The following is a 22210-nucleotide window of genomic DNA, read 5'->3' on the forward strand; positions in this document are numbered from 1 at the left end:
AGTCTCCATGAGTTGATTAGCATCTGTGTTCTGCCGGGTTATACTCTGGTTTCTCTATAAAGTGATTAAGTCTTTTGAATTTTCATAAAGATTTCTGTGGAGATGAGCAAACATGAGTTTTGGTGATTTTTTTTTATGCCTGGCTAATGCCAGGCTTCCTTGGTGAAAGGTAGTTTGAGTTCCTGTGATTTGGAAAGGCACGCAGACGGCGTTAATGTTGTTGTTGTTGGTGGTGGTGGTGGTGGTAAAAGTGGCCTAGAAAATGATTTGATGGTCTGGATCCACCTACACATATATTTGCCACCAATTCCATGGCCATGCGCCTTATATTGTTCTGATGAAGCTGATTGTTACGCGTGCCTGCTTATTCCCGCCCCCATGTAGCTGCACAGATATGAAAATTAGGCTGACTTGTAGTCTCCATGAGTTGATTAGCATCTGTGTTCTGCCGGGTTATACTCTGGTTTCTCTATATAGTGATTTAGTCTTTTGATTTTTAAGAAAAGATTTCTGTGGAGAGGAGCAACCATGAGTTTTGGTGATTTTTTTTTATGCCTGGCTAATGCCAGGCTTCCTTGGTGAAAGGTAGTTTGAGTTCCTGTGATTTGGAAAGGCACGCAGACGGCTTTAATGTTGTTGTTGGTGGTGTTGGTGGTGTTGGTGGTGGTGGTGGTGGTGGTGGTGGTGGTGGTGGTGGTAAAAGTGGCCTAGAAAATGATTTGATGGTCTGGATCCACCTACACATATATTTGCCACCAATTCCATGGCCATGCGCCTTATATTGTTCTGATGAAGCTGATTGTTACGCGTGCCTGCTTATTCCTGCCCCCATGTAGCTGCACAGATATGCAAATTAGGCTGTCTTGTAGTCTCCATGAGTTGATTAGCATCTGTGTTCTGCCGGGTTATACTCTGGTTTCTCTATAAAGTGATTTAGTCTTTTGACTTTTAAGGAAAGATTTTTGTGGAGAGGAGCAACCATGAGTTTTGGTGATTTTTTTTTTATGCCTGGCTAATGCCAGGCTTCCTTGGTGAAAGGTAGTTTGAGTTCCTGTGATTTGGAAAGGCACGCAGAAGACGTTAATGTTGTTGTTGGTGGTGGTGGTGGTGGTAAAAGTGGCCTAGAAAATGATTTGATGGTCTGGATCCACCTACACATATATTTGCCACCAATTTCATGGCCATGTCATGTGCCTTATATTGTTCTGATGAAGCTGATTGTTAAGCGTGCCTGCTTATTCCCGCCCCCATGTAGCTGCACAGATATGAAAATTAGGCTGACTTGTAGTCTCCATGAGTTGATTAGCATCTGTGTTCTGCCGGGTTATACTCTGGTTTCTCTATATAGTGATTTAGTCTTTTGATTTTTAAGAAATGATTTCTGTGGAGAGGAGCAACCATGAGTTTTGGTGATTTTTTTTATGCCTGGCTAATGCCAGGCTTCCTTGGTGAAAGGTAGTTTGAGTTCCTTTGATTTGGAAAGGCACGCAGACGGCACTAATGTTGTTGTTGGTGGTGGTAAAAGTGGCCTAGAAAATGATTTGATGGTCTGGATCCACCTACACATATATTTGCCACCAATTCCATGGCCTTGCGCCTTATATTGTTCTGATGAAGCTGATTGTTACGCGTGCCTGCTTATTCCCGCCCCCATGTAGCTTCACAGATATGCAAATTAGCCTGTCTTGTAGTCTCCATGAGTTGATTAGCATCTGTGTTCTGCCGGGTTATACTCTGGTTTCTCTATAAAGTGATTAAGTCTTTTGAATTTTCATAAAGATTTCTGTGGAGAGGAGCAAACATGAGTTTTGGTGATTTTTTTTTATGCCTGGCTAATGCCAGGCTTCCTTGGTGAAAGGTAGTTTGAGTTCCTGTGATTTGGAAAGGCACACAGACAGCGTTAATGTTGTTGTTGGTGGTGGTGGTAAAAGTGGCCTAGAAAATGATTTGATGGTCTGGATCCACCTACACATATATTTGCCACCAATTCCATGGCCATGCGCCTTATATTGTTCTGATGAAGCTGATTGTTACGCGTGCCTGCTTATTCCCGCCCCCATGTAGCTGCACAGATATGCAAATTAGGCTGTCTTGTAGTCTCCATGAGTTGATTAGCATCTGTGTTCTGCCGGGTTATACTCTGGTTTCTCTATATAGTGATTTAGTCTTTTGATTTTTAAGAAAAGATTTCTGTGGAGAGGAGCAACCATGAGTTTTGGTGATTTTTTTTATGCCTGGCTAATGCCAGGCTTCCTTGGTGAAAGGTAGTTTGAGCTCCTTTGATTTGGAAAGGCACGCAGACGGCACTAATGTTGTTGTTGGTGGTGGTAAAAGTGGCCTAGAAAATGATTTGATGGTCTGGATCCACCTACACATATATTTGCCACCAATTCCATGGCCTTGCGCCTTATATTGTTCTGATGAAGCTGATTGTTACGCGTGCCTGCTTATTCCCGCCCCCATGTAGCTTCACAGATATGCAAATTAGCCTGTCTTGTAGTCTCCATGAGTTGATTAGCATCTGTGTTCTGCCGGGTTATACTCTGGTTTCTCTATAAAGTGATTAAGTCTTTTGAATTTTCATAAAGATTTCTGTGGAGAGGAGCAAACATGAGTTTTGGTGATTTTTTTTTATGCCTGGCTAATGCCAGGCTTCCTTGGTGAAAGGTAGTTTGAGTTCCTGTGATTTGGAAAGGCACACAGACAGCGTTAATGTTGTTGTTGGTGGTGGTGGTAAAAGTGGCCTAGAAAATGATTTGATGGTCTGGATCCACCTACACATATATTTGCCACCAATTCCATGGCCATGCGCCTTATATTGTTCTGATGAAGCTGATTGTTACGCGTGCCTGCTTATTCCCGCCCCCATGTAGCTGCACAGATATGCAAATTAGGCTGTCTTGTAGTCTCCATGAGTTGATTAGCATCTGTGTTCTGCCGGGTTATACTCTGGTTTCTCTATATAGTGATTTAGTCTTTTGATTTTTAAGAAAAGATTTCTGTGGAGAGGAGCAACCATGAGTTTTGGTGATTTTTTTTATGCCTGGCTAATGCCAGGCTTCCTTGGTGAAAGGTAGTTTGAGCTCCTTTGATTTGGAAAGGCACGCAGACGGCACTAATGTTGTTGTTGTTGTTGTTGGTGGTGGTGGTGGTGGTAAAAGTGGCCTAGAAAATGATTTGATGGTCTGGATCCACCTACACATATATTTGCCACAAATTCGATGGCCATGCACCTTATATTGTTCTGATGAAGCTGATTGTTACGCGTGCCTGCATATTCCCGCCCCCTTGTAGCTGCACAGATATGAAAATTAGGCTGTCTTGTAGTCTCCATGAGTTGATTAGCATCTGTGTTCTGCCGGGTTATACTCTGGTTTCTCTATAAAGTGATTAAGTCTTTTGAATTTTCATAAAGATTTCTGTGGAGATGAGCAAACATGAGTTTTGGTGATTTTTTTTTATGCCTGGCTAATGCCAGGCTTCCTTGGTGAAAGGTAGTTTGAGTTCCTGTGATTTGGAAAGGCACGCAGACGGCTTTAATGTTGTTGTTGGTGGTGGTGGTGGTAAAAGTGGCCTAGAAAATGATTTGATGGTCTGGATCCACCTACACATATATTTGCCACCAATTCCATGGCCATGCGCCTTATATTGTTCTGATGAAGCTGATTGTTACGCGTGCCTGCTTATTCCTGCCCCCATGTAGCTGCACAGATATGCAAATTAGGCTGTCTTGTAGTCTCCATGAGTTGATTAGCATCTGTGTTCTGCCGGGTTATACTCTGGTTTCTCTATAAAGTGATTAAGTCTTTTGAATTTTCATAAAGATTTCTGTGGAGAGGAGCAAACATGAGTTTTGGTGATTTTTTTTTATGCCTGGCTAATGCCAGGCTTCCTTGGTGAAAGGTAGTTTGAGTTCCTGTGATTTGGAAAGGCACGCAGAAGACGTTAATGTTGTTGTTGGTGGTGGTGGTGGTAAAAGTGGCCTAGAAAATGATTTGATGGTCTGGATCCACCTACACATATATTTGCCACCAATTTCATGGCCATGTGCCTTATATTGTTCTGATGAAGCTGATTGTTAAGCGTGCCTGCTTATTCCCGCCCCCATGTAGCTGCACAGATATGAAAATTAGGCTGACTTGTAGTCTCCATGAGTTGATTAGCATCTGTGTTCTGCCGGGTTATACTCTGGTTTCTCTATATAGTGATTTAGTCTTTTGATTTTTAAGAAAAGATTTCTGTGGAGAGGAGCAACCATGAGTTTTGGTGATTTTTTTTATGCCTGGCTAATGCCAGGCTTCCTTGGTGAAAGGTAGTTTGAGTTCCTTTGATTTGGAAAGGCACGCAGACGGCACTAATGTTGTTGTTGGTGGTGGTAAAAGTGGCCTAGAAAATGATTTGATGGTCTGGATCCACCTACACATATATTTGCCACCAATTCCATGGCCATGCGCCTTATATTGTTCTGATGAAGCTGATTGTTACGCGTGCCTGCTTATTCCCGCCCCCATGTAGCTGCACAGATATGCAAATTAGCCTGTCTTGTAGTCTCCATGAGTTGATTAGCATCTGTGTTCTGCCGGGTTATACTCTGGTTTCTCTATAAAGTGATTAAGTCTTTTGAATTTTCATAAAGATTTCTGTGGAGAGGAGCAAACATGAGTTTTGGTGATTTTTTTTTATGCCTGGCTAATGCCAGGCTTCCTTGGTGAAAGGTAGTTTGAGTTCCTGTGATTTGGAAAGGCACACAGACAGCGTTAATGTTGTTGTTGGTGGTGGTGGTAAAAGTGGCCTAGAAAATGATTTGATGGTCTGGATCCACCTACACATATATTTGCCACCAATTCCATGGCCATGCGCCTTATATTGTTCTGATGAAGCTGATTGTTACGCGTGCCTGCTTATTCCCGCCCCCATGTAGCTGCACAGATATGCAAATTAGGCTGTCTTGTAGTCTCCATGAGTTGATTAGCATCTGTGTTCTGCCGGGTTATACTCTGGTTTCTCTATAAAGTGATTAAGTCTTTTGAATTTTCATAAAGATTTCTGTGGAGATGAGCAAACATGAGTTTTGGTGATTTTTTTTTATGCCTGGCTAATGCCAGGCTTCCTTGGTGAAAGGTAGTTTGAGTTCCTGTGATTTGGAAAGGCACGCAGACGGCGTTAATGTTGTTGTTGGTGGTGGTGGTGGTGGTAAAAGTGGCCTAGAAAATGATTTGATGGTCTGGATCCACCTACACATATATTTGCCACCAATTCCATGGCCATGCGCCTTATATTGTTCTGATGAAGCTGATTGTTACGCGTGCCTGCTTATTCCCGCCCCCATGTAGCTGCACAGATATGAAAATTAGGCTGACTTGTAGTCTCCATGAGTTGATTAGCATCTGTGTTCTGCCGGGTTATACTCTGGTTTCTCTATATAGTGATTTAGTCTTTTGATTTTTAAGAAAAGATTTCTGTGGAGAGGAGCAACCATGAGTTTTGGTGATTTTTTTTATGCCTGGCTAATGCCAGGCTTCATTGGTGAAAGGTAGTTTGAGTTCCTTTGATTTGGAAAGGCACGCAGACGGCACTAATGTTGTTGTTGGTGGTGGTAAAAGTGGCCTAGAAAATGATTTGATGGTCTGGATCCACCTACACATATATTTGCCACCAATTCCATGGCCTTGCGCCTTATATTGTTCTGATGAAGCTGATTGTTACGCGTGCCTGCTTATTCCCGCCCCCATGTAGCTTCACAGATATGCAAATTAGCCTGTCTTGTAGTCTCCATGAGTTGATTAGCATCTGTGTTCTGCCGGGTTATACTCTGGTTTCTCTATAAAGTGATTAAGTCTTTTGAATTTTCATAAAGATTTCTGTGGAGAGGAGCAAACATGAGTTTTGGTGATTTTTTTTTATGCCTGGCTAATGCCAGGCTTCCTTGGTGAAAGGTAGTTTGAGTTCCTGTGATTTGGAAAGGCACACAGACAGCGTTAATGTTGTTGTTGGTGGTGGTGGTAAAAGTGGCCTAGAAAATGATTTGATGGTCTGGATCCACCTACACATATATTTGCCACCAATTCCATGGCCATGCGCCTTATATTGTTCTGATGAAGCTGATTGTTACGCGTGCCTGCTTATTCCCGCCCCCATGTAGCTGCACAGATATGCAAATTAGGCTGTCTTGTAGTCTCCATGAGTTGATTAGCATCTGTGTTCTGCCGGGTTATACTCTGGTTTCTCTATATAGTGATTTAGTCTTTTGATTTTTAAGAAAAGATTTCTGTGGAGAGGAGCAACCATGAGTTTTGGTGATTTTTTTTATGCCTGGCTAATGCCAGGCTTCCTTGGTGAAAGGTAGTTTGAGCTCCTTTGATTTGGAAAGGCACGCAGACGGCACTAATGTTGTTGTTGTTGTTGTTGGTGGTGGTGGTGGTGGTAAAAGTGGCCTAGAAAATGATTTGATGGTCTGGATCCACCTACACATATATTTGCCACAAATTCGATGGCCATGCACCTTATATTGTTCTGATGAAGCTGATTGTTACGCGTGCCTGCATATTCCCGCCCCCTTGTAGCTGCACAGATATGAAAATTAGGCTGTCTTGTAGTCTCCATGAGTTGATTAGCATCTGTGTTCTGCCGGGTTATACTCTGGTTTCTCTATAAAGTGATTAAGTCTTTTGAATTTTCATAAAGATTTCTGTGGAGATGAGCAAACATGAGTTTTGGTGATTTTTTTTTATGCCTGGCTAATGCCAGGCTTCCTTGGTGAAAGGTAGTTTGAGTTCCTGTGATTTGGAAAGGCACGCAGACGGCTTTAATGTTGTTGTTGGTGGTGGTGGTGGTGGTGGTAAAAGTGGCCTAGAAAATGATTTGATGGTCTGGATCCACCTACACATATATTTGCCACCAATTCCATGGCCATGCGCCTTATATTGTTCTGATGAAGCTGATTGTTACGCGTGCCTGCTTATTCCTGCCCCCATGTAGCTGCACAGATATGCAAATTAGGCTGTCTTGTAGTCTCCATGAGTTGATTAGCATCTGTGTTCTGCCGGGTTATACTCTGGTTTCTCTATAAAGTGATTAAGTCTTTTGAATTTTCATAAAGATTTCTGTGGAGAGGAGCAAACATGAGTTTTGGTGATTTTTTTTTATGCCTGGCTAATGCCAGGCTTCCTTGGTGAAAGGTAGTTTGAGTTCCTGTGATTTGGAAAGGCACGCAGAAGACGTTAATGTTGTTGTTGGTGGTGGTGGTGGTAAAAGTGGCCTAGAAAATGATTTGATGGTCTGGATCCACCTACACATATATTTGCCACCAATTTCATGGCCATGTGCCTTATATTGTTCTGATGAAGCTGATTGTTAAGCGTGCCTGCTTATTCCCGCCCCCATGTAGCTGCACAGATATGAAAATTAGGCTGACTTGTAGTCTCCATGAGTTGATTAGCATCTGTGTTCTGCCGGGTTATACTCTGGTTTCTCTATATAGTGATTTAGTCTTTTGATTTTTAAGAAAAGATTTCTGTGGAGAGGAGCAACCATGAGTTTTGGTGATTTTTTTTATGCCTGGCTAATGCCAGGCTTCCTTGGTGAAAGGTAGTTTGAGTTCCTTTGATTTGGAAAGGCACGCAGACGGCACTAATGTTGTTGTTGGTGGTGGTAAAAGTGGCCTAGAAAATGATTTGATGGTCTGGATCCACCTACACATATATTTGCCACCAATTCCATGGCCATGCGCCTTATATTGTTCTGATGAAGCTGATTGTTACGCGTGCCTGCTTATTCCCGCCCCCATGTAGCTGCACAGATATGCAAATTAGCCTGTCTTGTAGTCTCCATGAGTTGATTAGCATCTGTGTTCTGCCGGGTTATACTCTGGTTTCTCTATAAAGTGATTAAGTCTTTTGAATTTTCATAAAGATTTCTGTGGAGAGGAGCAAACATGAGTTTTGGTGATTTTTTTTTATGCCTGGCTAATGCCAGGCTTCCTTGGTGAAAGGTAGTTTGAGTTCCTGTGATTTGGAAAGGCACACAGACAGCGTTAATGTTGTTGTTGGTGGTGGTGGTAAAAGTGGCCTAGAAAATGATTTGATGGTCTGGATCCACCTACACATATATTTGCCACCAATTCCATGGCCATGCGCCTTATATTGTTCTGATGAAGCTGATTGTTACGCGTGCCTGCTTATTCCCGCCCCCATGTAGCTGCACAGATATGCAAATTAGGCTGTCTTGTAGTCTCCATGAGTTGATTAGCATCTGTGTTCTGCCGGGTTATACTCTGGTTTCTCTATAAAGTGATTAAGTCTTTTGAATTTTCATAAAGATTTCTGTGGAGATGAGCAAACATGAGTTTTGGTGATTTTTTTTTATGCCTGGCTAATGCCAGGCTTCCTTGGTGAAAGGTAGTTTGAGTTCCTGTGATTTGGAAAGGCACGCAGACGGCGTTAATGTTGTTGTTGGTGGTGGTGGTGGTGGTAAAAGTGGCCTAGAAAATGATTTGATGGTCTGGATCCACCTACACATATATTTGCCACCAATTCCATGGCCATGCGCCTTATATTGTTCTGATGAAGCTGATTGTTACGCGTGCCTGCTTATTCCCGCCCCCATGTAGCTGCACAGATATGAAAATTAGGCTGACTTGTAGTCTCCATGAGTTGATTAGCATCTGTGTTCTGCCGGGTTATACTCTGGTTTCTCTATATAGTGATTTAGTCTTTTGATTTTTAAGAAAAGATTTCTGTGGAGAGGAGCAACCATGAGTTTTGGTGATTTTTTTTATGCCTGGCTAATGCCAGGCTTCCTTGGTGAAAGGTAGTTTGAGTTCCTTTGATTTGGAAAGGCACGCAGATGGCACTAATGTTGTTGTTGGTGGTGGTAAAAGTGGCCTAGAAAATGATTTGATGGTCTGGATCCACCTACACATATATTTGCCACCAATTCCATGGCCTTGCGCCTTATATTGTTCTGATGAAGCTGATTGTTACGCGTGCCTGCTTATTCCCGCCCCCATGTAGCTTCACAGATATGCAAATTAGCCTGTCTTGTAGTCTCCATGAGTTGATTAGCATCTGTGTTCTGCCGGGTTATACTCTGGTTTCTCTATAAAGTGATTAAGTCTTTTGAATTTTCATAAAGATTTCTGTGGAGAGGAGCAAACATGAGTTTTGGTGATTTTTTTTTATGCCTGGCTAATGCCAGGCTTCCTTGGTGAAAGGTAGTTTGAGTTCCTGTGATTTGGAAAGGCACACAGACAGCGTTAATGTTGTTGTTGGTGGTGGTGGTAAAAGTGGCCTAGAAAATGATTTGATGGTCTGGATCCACCTACACATATATTTGCCACCAATTCCATGGCCATGCGCCTTATATTGTTCTGATGAAGCTGATTGTTACGCGTGCCTGCTTATTCCCGCCCCCATGTAGCTGCACAGATATGCAAATTAGGCTGTCTTGTAGTCTCCATGAGTTGATTAGCATCTGTGTTCTGCCGGGTTATACTCTGGTTTCTCTATATAGTGATTTAGTCTTTTGATTTTTAAGAAAAGATTTCTGTGGAGAGGAGCAACCATGAGTTTTGGTGATTTTTTTTATGCCTGGCTAATGCCAGGCTTCCTTGGTGAAAGGTAGTTTGAGCTCCTTTGATTTGGAAAGGCATGCAGACGGCACTAATGTTGTTGTTGTTGTTGTTGGTGGTGGTGGTGGTGGTAAAAGTGGCCTAGAAAATGATTTGATGGTCTGGATCCACCTACACATATATTTGCCACAAATTCGATGGCCATGCACCTTATATTGTTCTGATGAAGCTGATTGTTACGCGTGCCTGCATATTCCCGCCCCCTTGTAGCTGCACAGATATGAAAATTAGGCTGTCTTGTAGTCTCCATGAGTTGATTAGCATCTGTGTTCTGCCGGGTTATACTCTGGTTTCTCTATAAAGTGATTAAGTCTTTTGAATTTTCATAAAGATTTCTGTGGAGATGAGCAAACATGAGTTTTGGTGATTTTTTTTTATGCCTGGCTAATGCCAGGCTTCCTTGGTGAAAGGTAGTTTGAGTTCCTGTGATTTGGAAAGGCACGCAGACGGCTTTAATGTTGTTGTTGGTGGTGGTGGTGGTAAAAGTGGCCTAGAAAATGATTTGATGGTCTGGATCCACCTACACATATATTTGCCACCAATTCCATGGCCATGCGCCTTATATTGTTCTGATGAAGCTGATTGTTACGCGTGCCTGCTTATTCCTGCCCCCATGTAGCTGCACAGATATGCAAATTAGGCTGTCTTGTAGTCTCCATGAGTTGATTAGCATCTGTGTTCTGCCGGGTTATACTCTGGTTTCTCTATAAAGTGATTAAGTCTTTTGAATTTTCATAAAGATTTCTGTGGAGAGGAGCAAACATGAGTTTTGGTGATTTTTTTTTATGCCTGGCTAATGCCAGGCTTCCTTGGTGAAAGGTAGTTTGAGTTCCTGTGATTTGGAAAGGCACGCAGAAGACGTTAATGTTGTTGTTGGTGGTGGTGGTGGTAAAAGTGGCCTAGAAAATGATTTGATGGTCTGGATCCACCTACACATATATTTGCCACCAATTTCATGGCCATGTGCCTTATATTGTTCTGATGAAGCTGATTGTTAAGCGTGCCTGCTTATTCCCGCCCCCATGTAGCTGCACAGATATGAAAATTAGGCTGACTTGTAGTCTCCATGAGTTGATTAGCATCTGTGTTCTGCCGGGTTATACTCTGGTTTCTCTATATAGTGATTTAGTCTTTTGATTTTTAAGAAAAGATTTCTGTGGAGAGGAGCAACCATGAGTTTTGGTGATTTTTTTTATGCCTGGCTAATGCCAGGCTTCCTTGGTGAAAGGTAGTTTGAGTTCCTTTGATTTGGAAAGGCACGCAGACGGCACTAATGTTGTTGTTGTTGGTGGTGGTAAAAGTGGCCTAGAAAATGATTTGATGGTCTGGATCCACCTACACATATATTTGCCACCAATTCCATGGCCATGCGCCTTATATTGTTCTGATGAAGCTGATTGTTACGCGTGCCTGCTTATTCCCGCCCCCATGTAGCTGCACAGATATGCAAATTAGCCTGTCTTGTAGTCTCCATGAGTTGATTAGCATCTGTGTTCTGCCGGGTTATACTCTGGTTTCTCTATAAAGTGATTAAGTCTTTTGAATTTTCATAAAGATTTCTGTGGAGAGGAGCAAACATGAGTTTTGGTGATTTTTTTTTATGCCTGGCTAATGCCAGGCTTCCTTGGTGAAAGGTAGTTTGAGTTCCTGTGATTTGGAAAGGCACACAGACAGCGTTAATGTTGTTGTTGGTGGTGGTGGTAAAAGTGGCCTAGAAAATGATTTGATGGTCTGGATCCACCTACACATATATTTGCCACCAATTCCATGGCCATGCGCCTTATATTGTTCTGATGAAGCTGATTGTTACGTGTGTCTGCTTATTCCCGCCCCCATGTAGCTGCACAGATATGCAAATTAGGCTGTCTTGTAGTCTCCATGAGTTGATTAGCATCTGTGTTCTGCCGGGTTATACTCTGGTTTCTCTATAAAGTGATTAAGTCTTTTGAATTTTCATAAAGATTTCTGTGGAGATGAGCAAACATGAGTTTTGGTGATTTTTTTTTATGCCTGGCTAATGCCAGGCTTCCTTGGTGAAAGGTAGTTTGAGTTCCTGTGATTTGGAAAGGCACGCAGACGGCGTTAATGTTGTTGTTGGTGGTGGTGGTAAAAGTGGCCTAGAAAATGATTTGATGGTCTGGATCCACCTACACATATATTTGCCACCAATTCCATGGCCATGCGCCTTATATTGTTCTGATGAAGCTGATTGTTACGCGTGCCTGCTTATTCCCGCCCCCATGTAGCTGCACAGATATGAAAATTAGGCTGACTTGTAGTCTCCATGAGTTGATTAGCATCTGTGTTCTGCCGGGTTATACTCTGGTTTCTCTATATAGTGATTTAGTCTTTTGATTTTTAAGAAAAGATTTCTGTGGAGAGGAGCAACCATGAGTTTTGGTGATTTTTTTTATGCCTGGCTAATGCCAGGCTTCCTTGGTGAAAGGTAGTTTGAGTTCCTTTGATTTGGAAAGGCACGCAGACGGCACTAATGTTGTTGTTGTTGGTGGTGGTGGTGGTGGTAAAAGTGGCCTAGAAAATGATTTGATGGTCTGGATCCACCTACACATATATTTGCCACCAATTCCATAGCCATGTGCCTTATATTGTTCTGATGAAGCTGATTGTTACGCGTGCCTGCTTATTCCCGCCCCCATGTAGCTGCACAGATATGAAAATTAGGCTGTCTTGTAGTCTCCATGAGTTGATTAGCATCTGTGTTCTGCCGGGTTATACTCTGGTTTCTCTATAAAGTGATTTAGTCTTTTGACTTTTAAGAAAAGATTTCTGTGGAGAGGAGCAACCATGAGTTTTGGTGATTTTTTTTTTATGCCTGGCTAATGCCAGGCTTCCTTGGTGAAAGGTAGTTTGAGTTCCTTTGATTTGGAAAGGCACGCAGACGGCACTAATGTTGTTGTTGGTGGTGGTAAAAGTGGCCTAGAAAATGATTTGATGGTCTGGATCCACCTACACATATATTTGCCACCAATTCCATGGCCATGCGCCTTATATTGTTCTGATGAAGCTGATTGTTACGCGTGCCTGCTTATTCCCGCCCCCATGTAGCTGCTCAGATATGCAAATTAGGCTGTCTTGTAGTCTCCATGAGTTGATTAGCATCTGTGTTCTGCCGGGTTATACTCTGGTTTCTCTATAAAGTGACTAAGTCTTTTGAATTTTCATAAAGATTTCTGTGGAGATTAGCAAACATGAGTTTTGGTGATTTTTTTTTATGCCTGGCTAATGCCAGGCTTCCTTGGTGAAAGGTAGTTTGAGTTCCTGTGATTTGGAAAGGCACGCAGATGGCATTAATGTTGTTGTTGGTGGTGGTGGTGGTAAAAGTGGCCTAGAAAATGATTTGATGGTCTGGATCCACCTACACATATATTTGCCACCAATTCCATGGCCATGCGCCTTATATTGTTCTGATGAAGCTGATTGTTACGCGTGCCTGCTTATTCCCGCCCCCATGTAGCTGCACAGATATGCAAATTAGGCTGTCTTGTAGTCTCCATGAGTTGATTAGCATCTGTGTTCTGCCGGGTTATACTCTGGTTTCTCTATAAAGTGATTAAGTCTTTTGAATTTTCATAAAGATTTCTGTGGAGAGGAGCAAACATGAGTTTTGGTGATTTTTTTTTATGCCTGGCTAATGCCAGGCTTCCTTGGTGAAAGGTAGTTTGAGTTCCTGTGATTTGGAAAGGCACACAGACAGCGTTAATGTTGTTGGTGGTGGTGGTGGTAAAAGTGGCCTAGAAAATGATTTGATGGTCTGGATCCACCTACACATATATTTGCCACCAATTCCATAGCCATGCGCCTTATATTGTTCTGATGAAGCTGATTGTTATGCGTGCCTGCTTATTCCCGCCCCCATGTAGCTGCACAGATATGAAAATTAGGCTGTCTTGTAGTCTACATGAGTTGATTAGCATCTGTGTTCTGCCGGGTTATACTCTGGTTTCTCTATAAAGTGATTTAGTCTTTTGACTTTTAAGGAAAGATTTCTGTGGAGAGGAGCAACCATGAGTTTTGGTGATTTTTTTTTTATGCCTGGCTAATGCCAGGCTTCCTTGGTGAAAGGTAGTTTGAGTTCCTTTGATTTGGAAAGGCACGCAGATGGCACTAATGTTGTTGGTGGTGGTGGTGGTGGTGGTAAAAGTGGCCTAGAAAATGATTTGATGGTCTGGATCCACCTACACATATATTTGCCACCAATTCCATGGCCATGCGCCTTATATTGTTCTGATGAAGCTGATTGTTACGCGTGCCTGCTTATTCCCGCCCCCATGTAGCTGCACAGATATGCAAATTAGGCTGTCTTGTAGTCTCCATGAGTTGATTAGCATCTGTGTTCTGCCGGGTTATACTCTGGTTTCTCTATAAAGTGATTTTGTCTTTTGACTTTTAAGAAAAGATTTCTGTGGAGAGGAGCAACCATGAGTTTTGGTGATTTTTTTTTATGCCTGGCTAATGCCAGGCTTCCTTGGTGAAAGGTAGTTTGAGTTCCTTTGATTTGGAAAGGCACGCAGACGGCACTAATGTTGTTGTTGGTGGTGGTAAAAGTGGCCTAGAAAATGATTTGATGGTCTGGATCTACCTACACATATATTTGCCACCAATTCCATGGCCATGCGCCTTATATTGTTCTGATGAAGCTGATTGTTACGCGTGCCTGCTTATTCCCGCCCCCATGTAGCTGCACAGATATGCAAATTAGGCTGTCCTGTAGTTTCCATGAGTTGATTAGCATCTGTGTTCTGCCGGGTTATACTCTGGTTTCTCTATAAAGTGATTAAGTCTTTTGATTTTTCATAAAGATTTCTGTGGAGAGGAGCAAACATGATTTTTTTTTATGCCTGGCTAATGCCAGGCTTCCTTGGTGAAAGGTAGTTTGAGTTCCTTTGATTTGGAAAGGCACGCAGACGGCACTAATGTTGTTGTTGTTGGTGGTGGTGGTGGTAAAAGTGGCTTAGAAAATGATTTGATGGTCTGGATCCACCTACACATATATTTGCCACCAATTCCATGGCCATGCGCCTTATATTGTTCTGATGAAGCTGATTGTTACGCGTGCCTGCTTATTCCCGCCCCCATGTAGCTGCACACATATGCAAATTAGGCTGTCCTGTAGTCTCCATGAGTTGATTAGCATCTGTGTTCTGCCGGGTTATACTCTGGTTTCTCTATAAAGTGATTAAGTCTTTTGAATTTTCATAAAGATTTCTGTGGAGAGGAGCAAACATGAGTTTTGGTGATTTTTTTTATGCCTGGCTAATGCCAGGCTTCCTTGGTGAAAGGTAGTTTGAGTTCCTGTGATTTGGAAAGGCATGCAGACGGCGTTAATGTTGGTGTTGGTGGTGGTGGTAAAAGTGGCCTAGAAAATGATTTGATGGTCTGGATCCACCTACACATATATTTGCCACCAATTCCATAGCCATGCGCCTTATATTGTTCTGATGAAGCTGATTGTTACGCGTGCCTGCTTATTCCCGCCCCCATGTAGCTGCACAGATATGAAAATTAGGCTGTCTTGTAGTCTCCATGAGTTGATTAGCATCTGTGTTCTGCCGGGTTATACTCTGGTTTCTCTATAAAGTGATTTAGTCTTTTGACTTTTAAGAAAAGATTTCTGTGGAGAGGAGCAACCATGAGTTTTGGTGATTTTTTTTTATGCCTGGCTAATGCCAGGCTTCCTTGGTGAAAGGTAGTTTGAGTTCCTTTGATTTGGAAAGGCACGCAGACGGCACTAATGTTGTTGTTGGTGGTGGTAAAAGTGGCCTAGAAAATGATTTGATGGTCTGGATCCACCTACACATATATTTGCCACCAATTCCATGGCCATGCGCCTTATATTGTTCTGATGAAGCTGATTGTTACGCGTGCCTGCTTATTCCCGCCCCCATGTAGCTGCACAGATATGCAAATTAGGCTGTCTTGTAGTCTCCATGAGTTGATTAGCATCTGTGTTCTGCCCGGTTATACTCTGGTTTCTCTATAAAGTGATTAAGTCTTTTGACTTTTAAGAAAAGATTTCAGTGGAGAGGAACAACCATGAGTTTTGGTGAGTTTTTTTATGCCTGGCTAATGCCAGGCTTCCTTGGTGAAAGATAGTTTGAGTTAATTTGATTTGGAAAGGCACGCAGACGGCGTTAATGTTGTTGTTGGTGTTGGTGTTGGTGGTGGTAAAAGTGGCCTAGAAAATGATTTGATGGTCTTGATCCACTTACACATATATTTGCCACCAATTCCATGGCCATGCGCCATTCTGATAAAACTGATTGTTACGCGTGCCTGCTTATTCCCGCCCCCATGTAGCTGCACAGATATGCAAATTAGGCTGTCTTCTAGTCTCCATGAGTTGATTGGCATCTGTGTTCTGCCGGGTTATACTCTGGTTTCTCCATAAATTGATTAAATCTTTTGACTTTTACTAACGTTTTTTGTGGAGAGGAACAACCATGAGTTTTGGTGAATTTTTTGATGCCTGGCTGATGCCAGGCTTCCTTGGTGAAAGATAGTTTGAGTTTCTTTGATTTGGAATGGCACGCAGACGGCGTTAATGTTGTTGGTGGTGGTGGTAAAAGTGGCCTAGAAAAGTCTGACACCCTGCAACACAGATCAAGGTAAAGAGTCTCTCACCGAGGCTCTTTACCACGTGATCAGCCGTGTCCAACCACGGCTGATCACGATGTAAACAGGAAGAGCTGTTGATGGCTCTTCCTCACTCGCGTCTGACAGACTCGAGTGGAGGAGAGCCGATCGGCGGCTCTCCTGACAGGGGGGGTTCTTGCTGATTGTTTATCAGCGCAGCCCCCCATCAGATCGCCACACTGAACCACCAAGGAAGCCCACCCTGGACCACCAGGAAAGGGCAAATACAAAAAAAGTCTGGCAAAAAGAAAAAGTCTGAAAAAAAAAGCATTAAAAAATAAAAAAGATGCCAATCAGTGCCCACAAATGGGCACTGACTGGCAACATGGGAAAATAAGTGCCCGCACCACAGTGTCCATCAGTGCCACCCCACTGTGTCCATCAGTGCCACCCCACAGTGCCCATCCATGCCCAGTGCCCACCTGTGCCACCCATAAGTATCATCAGTGCCACCCATAAGTTCCGCCCATGAGTGCCCATCTGTGCCGCCTATGAGTGCCCAGTGCTGCCCATGAGTGCCCATCAGTGCCGCCCATGAGTGCCCATCAGTGCCACCCATGAGTTCCCATCAGTGCCGCCTATGTGTGCCCATCAGTGCCGCATACCAGTGCCGCCAATCAGTGCCACCTCATCTGTGCCCGTCAGTACTACCTCATCGATGTCCATCAGTGCCATCTCATCGGTGCCCATCAGTGCCGCCATATCAGTGCCCGTACTTGAAAGAGAAAACTTACTTATTTACAAAAAAATTAACAGAAAAAAATAAAAACGTAATTTTTTTCAAAATTTTCAGTCTTTTTTTAGTTGTTGTTTGCAAAAAAAAAATTTGCAGAGGTGATCAAATACCACCAAAAGAAAGCTCTATTTGTGGGGAAAAAAGGACGCCAATTTTGTTTGGGTACAGTGTAGCATGACCGCGCAATTGCCATTCAAAGTGCGACAGTGCTGAAAGCTGAAAATTGGCTTGGGCGGGAAGGTGCGTAAGTGCCTGGTATGGAAGTGGTTAAAAAGGTTTATGGTGGGAAGGTGGAGTTGTCAAGTGTGTTGGATGAGAATGGACAGGAAGTGAATGGAAAGGAGAGAGTGGGGGAAGAAGTTTGTAAGTTTTATGCAGATTTGTATAAGGAAAAGAAGAGGGATGCAAGAGTTGAGAAGGAAGTGTTGGAGCAGGTGGAGATGTGTTTGGATTTGGATGATAACAGTATGTTAGGAGAGAAAGTGAGTAAAGGTGAAGTTGATGAATGTCTTGGAAGTATAAAGAAAGATAAGACGCCTGGGTGTGATGGTTTGCCAGTTGAGTTTTATTGTATGTTTTGGGATGTGATTGGTGATTGTGTGTATGAGATGGTGATGAAAGTTCTGGAGGATGAGAGGATGCCTGAATCTATGATGACAGGTGTGATTGTTTAATTGTATAAGAAAAATGATAAGCGTGAGTTGAAGAATTGGAGGCCTATATCGTTGTAGAATGTTGATTATAAGGTTGTGGCGAAGGTGTTGGCGAATAGGTTGCGTGCGGAGGTGGAGAAATTGGTGGGAGAGGAGCAAGTGTGTGCGGTGCCTGAGAGGTCAATTGCAGAACGTTTGGTGAGTTTGAGGGATGTGTTATGGTTATGTAAGGAGAGGAAGCAGGAGGTGGCTGTGTTGGCTGTGGATTTTGAAAAAGCGTATGATAGAGTGTCGCATGAGTTTATGTTTAAAGTGTTGGGGATACCTGAGGTTTTGATTGGGTGGATTAATAGTTTGTATAGAGGTATGGTAAGTAAGGTGTTGGTGAATTGGTGGCTGACGAATGATATAGACATTGGGTCTGGAGTGAGACAGGGATGCCCGTTATTGCCTGTTTTATTTGTTTGTGTAATTGAACCGTTGTTGAGGATGTTGGCTAAGGATAAGTGTGTGAGAGGGGTGGAGGTTCCTGGGAGTGGTGGTAGGGTTTTGAAGGTGATTGGAAATATGGATGATGTTACCGTGGTTTGCAAGGATATGATGGGGTTAAGAAGGGTGAAACTATTGATTGAGATTTTTTGTATGGCGAGTGGGTTTTGTGTGAATATGGGGAAGAGTGAGTGCAAGTTGTTTGGGGTGTGGGGAACGGTTGAACAATGTGGTTGGAAGCTTTGTGTTGGAGGATTGAGGATTTTGGGTGTTAAGTTTGATGGAGATTTGTATGGGAGAGAGAGTTGGCAGGATGTTTTGGCAAGAGTGAAAAAGAAAGTTGAGTTCTGGTCTTTAAGGACTTTATCGTTGGAGGGGAAAGTGTTGGTTGTGAAAGCGGTTGTGATTCCTATTTTGTTATTTTTGTATTATGTGTTTCCGGCGCCTGATAGAGTGATGAAGCAGATTGTGAGAGTGTGTTTTTCGTTTTTTTGGTCGTCGAGGATGGAGAAGTTGAAGAGGGAGTAAGAAGTGATGAAAGGTGCAATGAATGGTGGGAAAGGTATGGTGAGTATTGAGAAGTTTCTGGTGGTGAAGTATGTAAGTATGTGTGTGAGATTAAGTGAGAAAGAGAATGTTGCAGAATGTATGGTGAGATATGCTGGTGGGAGTGTGTTGCGGAAATGTAAGTTGTGTGAGGTTGATCTGAGGAAGCCTGTATGTTTTGTTGCGCCCTGGTTTTATGTGAGGATTGATAGGTGTATGAGGAGGTATGGGTTGCAAGATGTGACGCGAGATAAATGATGTGAAAGTAAGAAAATTATGCAGTTGTTGAAAGAGAGGGAAGAAGTGGAAGGAATAGGTGGTTTAAGAGTTGCGGAATGTAAGAAAGTCTGGAAGAATGTATGTTGTAAGGGAGTGGACAATAGGCAGAAAGATATTGCATGGATGGGGGGTCATGGGTGTTTGCCTACTAGGGAGTTTCAGAGAAGGAGAAGGTTTGTTGATAGTGAGGTGTGTCCGATGAGTGGGTGTGGGGGGATTGAGAGAGTGATACTGTGATGGACATACTAAAATTCCTATTTTGTGTTATGAATAGAGCTACTCAAATGTTGCCTTTCCTCCATTATATTGTTTATTTTATTTCCTTTTATTGCTTGATCTATATAAGATATATAGAATTATTATGTATGGGTATATACTACAATACTGTTGTTATCCTTACATGAAGAAACAGATAATGTTTTAAATTATATGTTTTAATGTACATATCAGCTTGAAAGGAGGCAAAGAGCTATTCAGATGTCATCCCCTCCTCCTACTGCACTCCTAAACAGATTCACTCAAAACCCCTCCTCCTTCTCTCTCTCTGTATGAGCTTATATGGGTTTGAAGAGAATGTTGCCCCTGTGGGCTTCAATGGGAATCCCTGTTGGACACGAACAGACTTTTATGCCACATGGAAAGAAGGATGTGTGCAGCATGCCCAAAAAAGGACTTCCAAGGAGAATGTGTGCTGTGTGCAAAGAACAGACGTCACAGGGGGGCATGTAAGATGGGACTGAACTGTATAGACTGAACCAATCAAATGTGCTTTTGTTTGTGATGTCATATTGTTTATAAAAGACCAATAAATGGGTTTGGCCTGTCTCTTGAGGTTGAACGCTGAAAGGTGAGGATGTCGATTTTTCCTATCTGGTCTGCATGTTTCACTATTATGATTTGGGTCAACGGCAGAAATGGGGTTAGCCCTGAGGTTGTATCAGGGGTCAATCGTTATCACCACATGTGTTTTGGGAGTGTCGGTATGCAAAGAAAATATGGAGTAGGATGGAGAAGATGGTGAAGGGATTGACTGGTGTGGATGTTTTAACGTATGAGATGGTGTTGTATGGTTTGTGTGATTTAACGAGGAATGAGGAGAGGTTGTTGTGGATAGTGGTGAATTGTGTGAAGGAATGTTTGTGGGATGTGCGAAATATTTTTATTTTCAGATAAGAGATTGTTAAGGTGAGGGAGTGTGTGGCCATGGTCCGAGGAAAGATTTTTAATTATGTGCATTATGATTTTAAGAAATTGGGTGAGGGTGATGCACGGAAGTTGTGGAAAATACATGAGTGGAAGCAATGGTGTATATAATATGGGTTTTTTTTGGATTATGTTTGTTGATGTTTTATTTTTGATAAATTAATCTTTTATTTTTGTCTTCCAGGGTGAGTGCAGGTGGTGGTTAAGGGACAGTGTGGAGAAAGCGTATAGGAGTGATTTTTGTTCGTGTAGGGATAGGGTGGAGGGACAGTTTATAGTAGGGATATGTTTGATATGTTTTGATATTTTTTGCTATTTGATGGGTGGAATGTTTTGGTTTGTAATGTTTTTTCTTGTTATCTTTATTGCTGTATTCTTGATATTTTGTTGTTGTTATATACTTTGTTTTTTGCTATGTATCTTTTTGGGGTTTTGGTGGGAGGGTTTTGTGGGAGGGCTTTTGTGGGTGGGTTTTGGAAGGGATGTGGGTGTTTTTATGTAAATATTGTAAACTTTTTTTTATTTTTTGTATTTTATTTTCTGTACTTATTGTAAACCCTTTTGTTGTATTTCTTGTATTTTATTTTTTGTACAAATGTTATGTGATTTTGTCTTGTACATATATTTTGTATCAATGTTACTATGTATTTTATCTGTGAAATTTTAAATAAAAGAATTAAAAAACAATCTGTTCTTATCAGTTGCCAGTAGGTGGTGCTCTGCTGACTGTCCTGAGTACACGGCGAGGTAGAAAGGGATGGCGGTCGGCAGATGCTAAGCCTGCTGGCGGGGAGGCAGAGGCCTTCTGATTTGGACGGAGAGGCATGCGGTCGAAGCTGAAGGGCTGGGCCCCTGGCCTCTGGTCTGGATTGGTGTGGTATACGCCCCTTTTTTAGTTTTTCGGTTGGAAAAGCCTGCCACTTTTCGTTTTTATTGAGGGGAATTGGCCGTTACCGCCGAATATAATTAGGTGGGAGCAATGGGAGCTGTGGTTGAGGTTTGCCAGTTTACCCTCTCCATTGGTTCCTACTTGTTCTGATACCTTCCTGACTGGGGTGGGCTGCATCGGTCTGGGTCAGGGTCTGTTGAAAAGAAGACCTAGACCTTTTAATATGTATAGCTGTGACATGTTATCTCTTCCTAATTAAAAATGTCCCAAGGCACATAAAAGAATGTTATCGAATAATCACTCACATTTCCCTTTGTTGCTTCTGGAATGTACTTTTGTGGACCCTGAGGAATATGTTCTATATTTACCAGCTAGTTGTGGCTTGCTCTTGCAATTGTTTCTTGCAATCAAAAATACTTCAAATGTAAATTTATATATTAAAGGAACACTAAAGGTTCGTTTTTTATTAGATCAATTGATTGCTGTAAGCTAGAGCATTTAAATATCACTTACCTCGTTTTTCCTTTTGACCTCCAAAATACAGTAATCCAGGTTTGAAAATGCCATTTCCTGTCTCTCCTCTTCTTGCTTTCCACCAGCATCTGAGCCGTTTTGCATGGTGGAAAGCAGAATGTGCTCACCCCCTCCCTATGACTACAGCCCTGCGTGAAGATGCTCTCTTATCCCTCACAGGCATGGAGGCTAAGCCTAATGGGAACTGTAGTTCCCATTAGGCCGTGATGTAGCAAGAATGAATGCGCACCGCAAACCAGGAAGTCAGTGAGAATAACGATTCAGGAGTGCTGGAGGTGAATAAAACAGCTCGATTTCAACAGGTATCAAACTAGTTATAATGCAAAACATTACTTTTTACTTTATCAGCTACTGTCAGCCTTTAATTTAAGAGGAAAATATTTTTGTCTTTACAACCCCTTTAATGTTTGTCTGGATTGTAACCAGTCAGTAAGTAGTTTGCTTTCCTTCTCTTCACTTGAAGTTTCAGTTAAGCCTTGTACACACGATTGCATTACCCGACGGGAATTGTGTGATGACAGGCTGTTGTCAGAAAATCTGACCGTTTGTATGCTCCATCAGACAACTGTTGTCGGATTTTCCATGGACAAATGTGGGAT

General features: G+C 42.4%; 39 non-coding genes and 1 pseudogene across 39 annotated transcripts; all 40 read left to right on the top strand.

Moving 5' to 3' along the window:
- Window positions 1–40: 40 nt before the first annotated feature.
- On the top strand, window positions 41–156 carry LOC120938330. The gene has a single exon (XR_005748965.1). It is a non-coding gene; the product is annotated as a U5 spliceosomal RNA (small nuclear RNA).
- Window positions 157–455: 299 nt separating this feature from the next.
- Window positions 456–572, top strand: LOC120938324. The gene has a single exon (XR_005748959.1). It is a non-coding gene; the product is annotated as a U5 spliceosomal RNA (small nuclear RNA).
- Window positions 573–907: 335 nt separating this feature from the next.
- On the top strand, window positions 908–1025 carry LOC120938363. Its single transcript, XR_005748992.1, has one exon. It is a non-coding gene; the product is annotated as a U5 spliceosomal RNA (small nuclear RNA).
- A 301-nt stretch (window positions 1026–1326) lies between these two features.
- On the top strand, window positions 1327–1442 carry LOC120938373. The gene has a single exon (XR_005749001.1). It is a non-coding gene; the product is annotated as a U5 spliceosomal RNA (small nuclear RNA).
- A 287-nt stretch (window positions 1443–1729) lies between these two features.
- Window positions 1730–1845, top strand: LOC120938240. The gene has a single exon (XR_005748880.1). It is a non-coding gene; the product is annotated as a U5 spliceosomal RNA (small nuclear RNA).
- Window positions 1846–2135: 290 nt separating this feature from the next.
- Window positions 2136–2251, top strand: LOC120938309. The gene has a single exon (XR_005748945.1). It is a non-coding gene; the product is annotated as a U5 spliceosomal RNA (small nuclear RNA).
- A 287-nt stretch (window positions 2252–2538) lies between these two features.
- On the top strand, window positions 2539–2654 carry LOC120938241. Its single transcript, XR_005748881.1, has one exon. It is a non-coding gene; the product is annotated as a U5 spliceosomal RNA (small nuclear RNA).
- A 290-nt stretch (window positions 2655–2944) lies between these two features.
- LOC120938310 lies at window positions 2945–3060 on the top strand. Its single transcript, XR_005748946.1, has one exon. It is a non-coding gene; the product is annotated as a U5 spliceosomal RNA (small nuclear RNA).
- A 305-nt stretch (window positions 3061–3365) lies between these two features.
- On the top strand, window positions 3366–3481 carry LOC120938331. Its single transcript, XR_005748966.1, has one exon. It is a non-coding gene; the product is annotated as a U5 spliceosomal RNA (small nuclear RNA).
- Window positions 3482–3774: 293 nt separating this feature from the next.
- LOC120938242 lies at window positions 3775–3890 on the top strand. Its single transcript, XR_005748882.1, has one exon. It is a non-coding gene; the product is annotated as a U5 spliceosomal RNA (small nuclear RNA).
- Window positions 3891–4183: 293 nt separating this feature from the next.
- On the top strand, window positions 4184–4299 carry LOC120938311. Its single transcript, XR_005748947.1, has one exon. It is a non-coding gene; the product is annotated as a U5 spliceosomal RNA (small nuclear RNA).
- A 287-nt stretch (window positions 4300–4586) lies between these two features.
- Window positions 4587–4702, top strand: LOC120938243. Its single transcript, XR_005748883.1, has one exon. It is a non-coding gene; the product is annotated as a U5 spliceosomal RNA (small nuclear RNA).
- A 290-nt stretch (window positions 4703–4992) lies between these two features.
- On the top strand, window positions 4993–5108 carry LOC120938332. The gene has a single exon (XR_005748967.1). It is a non-coding gene; the product is annotated as a U5 spliceosomal RNA (small nuclear RNA).
- Window positions 5109–5404: 296 nt separating this feature from the next.
- On the top strand, window positions 5405–5520 carry LOC120938312. Its single transcript, XR_005748948.1, has one exon. It is a non-coding gene; the product is annotated as a U5 spliceosomal RNA (small nuclear RNA).
- Window positions 5521–5807: 287 nt separating this feature from the next.
- Window positions 5808–5923, top strand: LOC120938244. The gene has a single exon (XR_005748884.1). It is a non-coding gene; the product is annotated as a U5 spliceosomal RNA (small nuclear RNA).
- A 290-nt stretch (window positions 5924–6213) lies between these two features.
- Window positions 6214–6329, top strand: LOC120938314. The gene has a single exon (XR_005748949.1). It is a non-coding gene; the product is annotated as a U5 spliceosomal RNA (small nuclear RNA).
- Window positions 6330–6634: 305 nt separating this feature from the next.
- Window positions 6635–6750, top strand: LOC120938333. Its single transcript, XR_005748968.1, has one exon. It is a non-coding gene; the product is annotated as a U5 spliceosomal RNA (small nuclear RNA).
- A 299-nt stretch (window positions 6751–7049) lies between these two features.
- On the top strand, window positions 7050–7165 carry LOC120938245. The gene has a single exon (XR_005748885.1). It is a non-coding gene; the product is annotated as a U5 spliceosomal RNA (small nuclear RNA).
- A 293-nt stretch (window positions 7166–7458) lies between these two features.
- Window positions 7459–7574, top strand: LOC120938315. Its single transcript, XR_005748950.1, has one exon. It is a non-coding gene; the product is annotated as a U5 spliceosomal RNA (small nuclear RNA).
- A 287-nt stretch (window positions 7575–7861) lies between these two features.
- LOC120938246 lies at window positions 7862–7977 on the top strand. The gene has a single exon (XR_005748886.1). It is a non-coding gene; the product is annotated as a U5 spliceosomal RNA (small nuclear RNA).
- Window positions 7978–8267: 290 nt separating this feature from the next.
- LOC120938334 lies at window positions 8268–8383 on the top strand. Its single transcript, XR_005748969.1, has one exon. It is a non-coding gene; the product is annotated as a U5 spliceosomal RNA (small nuclear RNA).
- A 296-nt stretch (window positions 8384–8679) lies between these two features.
- On the top strand, window positions 8680–8795 carry LOC120938316. The gene has a single exon (XR_005748951.1). It is a non-coding gene; the product is annotated as a U5 spliceosomal RNA (small nuclear RNA).
- Window positions 8796–9082: 287 nt separating this feature from the next.
- On the top strand, window positions 9083–9198 carry LOC120938247. The gene has a single exon (XR_005748887.1). It is a non-coding gene; the product is annotated as a U5 spliceosomal RNA (small nuclear RNA).
- A 290-nt stretch (window positions 9199–9488) lies between these two features.
- LOC120938317 lies at window positions 9489–9604 on the top strand. The gene has a single exon (XR_005748952.1). It is a non-coding gene; the product is annotated as a U5 spliceosomal RNA (small nuclear RNA).
- A 305-nt stretch (window positions 9605–9909) lies between these two features.
- Window positions 9910–10025, top strand: LOC120938335. The gene has a single exon (XR_005748970.1). It is a non-coding gene; the product is annotated as a U5 spliceosomal RNA (small nuclear RNA).
- Window positions 10026–10318: 293 nt separating this feature from the next.
- LOC120938248 lies at window positions 10319–10434 on the top strand. Its single transcript, XR_005748888.1, has one exon. It is a non-coding gene; the product is annotated as a U5 spliceosomal RNA (small nuclear RNA).
- A 293-nt stretch (window positions 10435–10727) lies between these two features.
- On the top strand, window positions 10728–10843 carry LOC120938318. The gene has a single exon (XR_005748953.1). It is a non-coding gene; the product is annotated as a U5 spliceosomal RNA (small nuclear RNA).
- Window positions 10844–11133: 290 nt separating this feature from the next.
- Window positions 11134–11249, top strand: LOC120938249. Its single transcript, XR_005748889.1, has one exon. It is a non-coding gene; the product is annotated as a U5 spliceosomal RNA (small nuclear RNA).
- A 290-nt stretch (window positions 11250–11539) lies between these two features.
- On the top strand, window positions 11540–11655 carry LOC120938336. The gene has a single exon (XR_005748971.1). It is a non-coding gene; the product is annotated as a U5 spliceosomal RNA (small nuclear RNA).
- A 290-nt stretch (window positions 11656–11945) lies between these two features.
- LOC120938319 lies at window positions 11946–12061 on the top strand. Its single transcript, XR_005748954.1, has one exon. It is a non-coding gene; the product is annotated as a U5 spliceosomal RNA (small nuclear RNA).
- A 299-nt stretch (window positions 12062–12360) lies between these two features.
- On the top strand, window positions 12361–12478 carry LOC120938306. The gene has a single exon (XR_005748942.1). It is a non-coding gene; the product is annotated as a U5 spliceosomal RNA (small nuclear RNA).
- A 287-nt stretch (window positions 12479–12765) lies between these two features.
- Window positions 12766–12881, top strand: LOC120938354. The gene has a single exon (XR_005748988.1). It is a non-coding gene; the product is annotated as a U5 spliceosomal RNA (small nuclear RNA).
- Window positions 12882–13174: 293 nt separating this feature from the next.
- Window positions 13175–13290, top strand: LOC120938250. The gene has a single exon (XR_005748890.1). It is a non-coding gene; the product is annotated as a U5 spliceosomal RNA (small nuclear RNA).
- A 290-nt stretch (window positions 13291–13580) lies between these two features.
- Window positions 13581–13698, top strand: LOC120938307. Its single transcript, XR_005748943.1, has one exon. It is a non-coding gene; the product is annotated as a U5 spliceosomal RNA (small nuclear RNA).
- A 296-nt stretch (window positions 13699–13994) lies between these two features.
- On the top strand, window positions 13995–14111 carry LOC120938340. The gene has a single exon (XR_005748974.1). It is a non-coding gene; the product is annotated as a U5 spliceosomal RNA (small nuclear RNA).
- A 287-nt stretch (window positions 14112–14398) lies between these two features.
- LOC120938375 lies at window positions 14399–14504 on the top strand (annotated as a pseudogene).
- Window positions 14505–14800: 296 nt separating this feature from the next.
- LOC120938228 lies at window positions 14801–14915 on the top strand. The gene has a single exon (XR_005748868.1). It is a non-coding gene; the product is annotated as a U5 spliceosomal RNA (small nuclear RNA).
- Window positions 14916–15205: 290 nt separating this feature from the next.
- LOC120938286 lies at window positions 15206–15322 on the top strand. The gene has a single exon (XR_005748924.1). It is a non-coding gene; the product is annotated as a U5 spliceosomal RNA (small nuclear RNA).
- Window positions 15323–15609: 287 nt separating this feature from the next.
- LOC120938211 lies at window positions 15610–15725 on the top strand. The gene has a single exon (XR_005748851.1). It is a non-coding gene; the product is annotated as a U5 spliceosomal RNA (small nuclear RNA).
- A 292-nt stretch (window positions 15726–16017) lies between these two features.
- Window positions 16018–16132, top strand: LOC120938227. Its single transcript, XR_005748867.1, has one exon. It is a non-coding gene; the product is annotated as a U5 spliceosomal RNA (small nuclear RNA).
- The last annotated feature ends 6078 nt before the right edge of the window (window positions 16133–22210 follow it).

The sequence above is a fragment of the Rana temporaria genome, chromosome 4 (genome assembly GCF_905171775.1).
Source record: "Rana temporaria chromosome 4, aRanTem1.1, whole genome shotgun sequence".
Classification (NCBI taxonomy): Eukaryota; Metazoa; Chordata; class Amphibia; order Anura; family Ranidae; genus Rana; species Rana temporaria.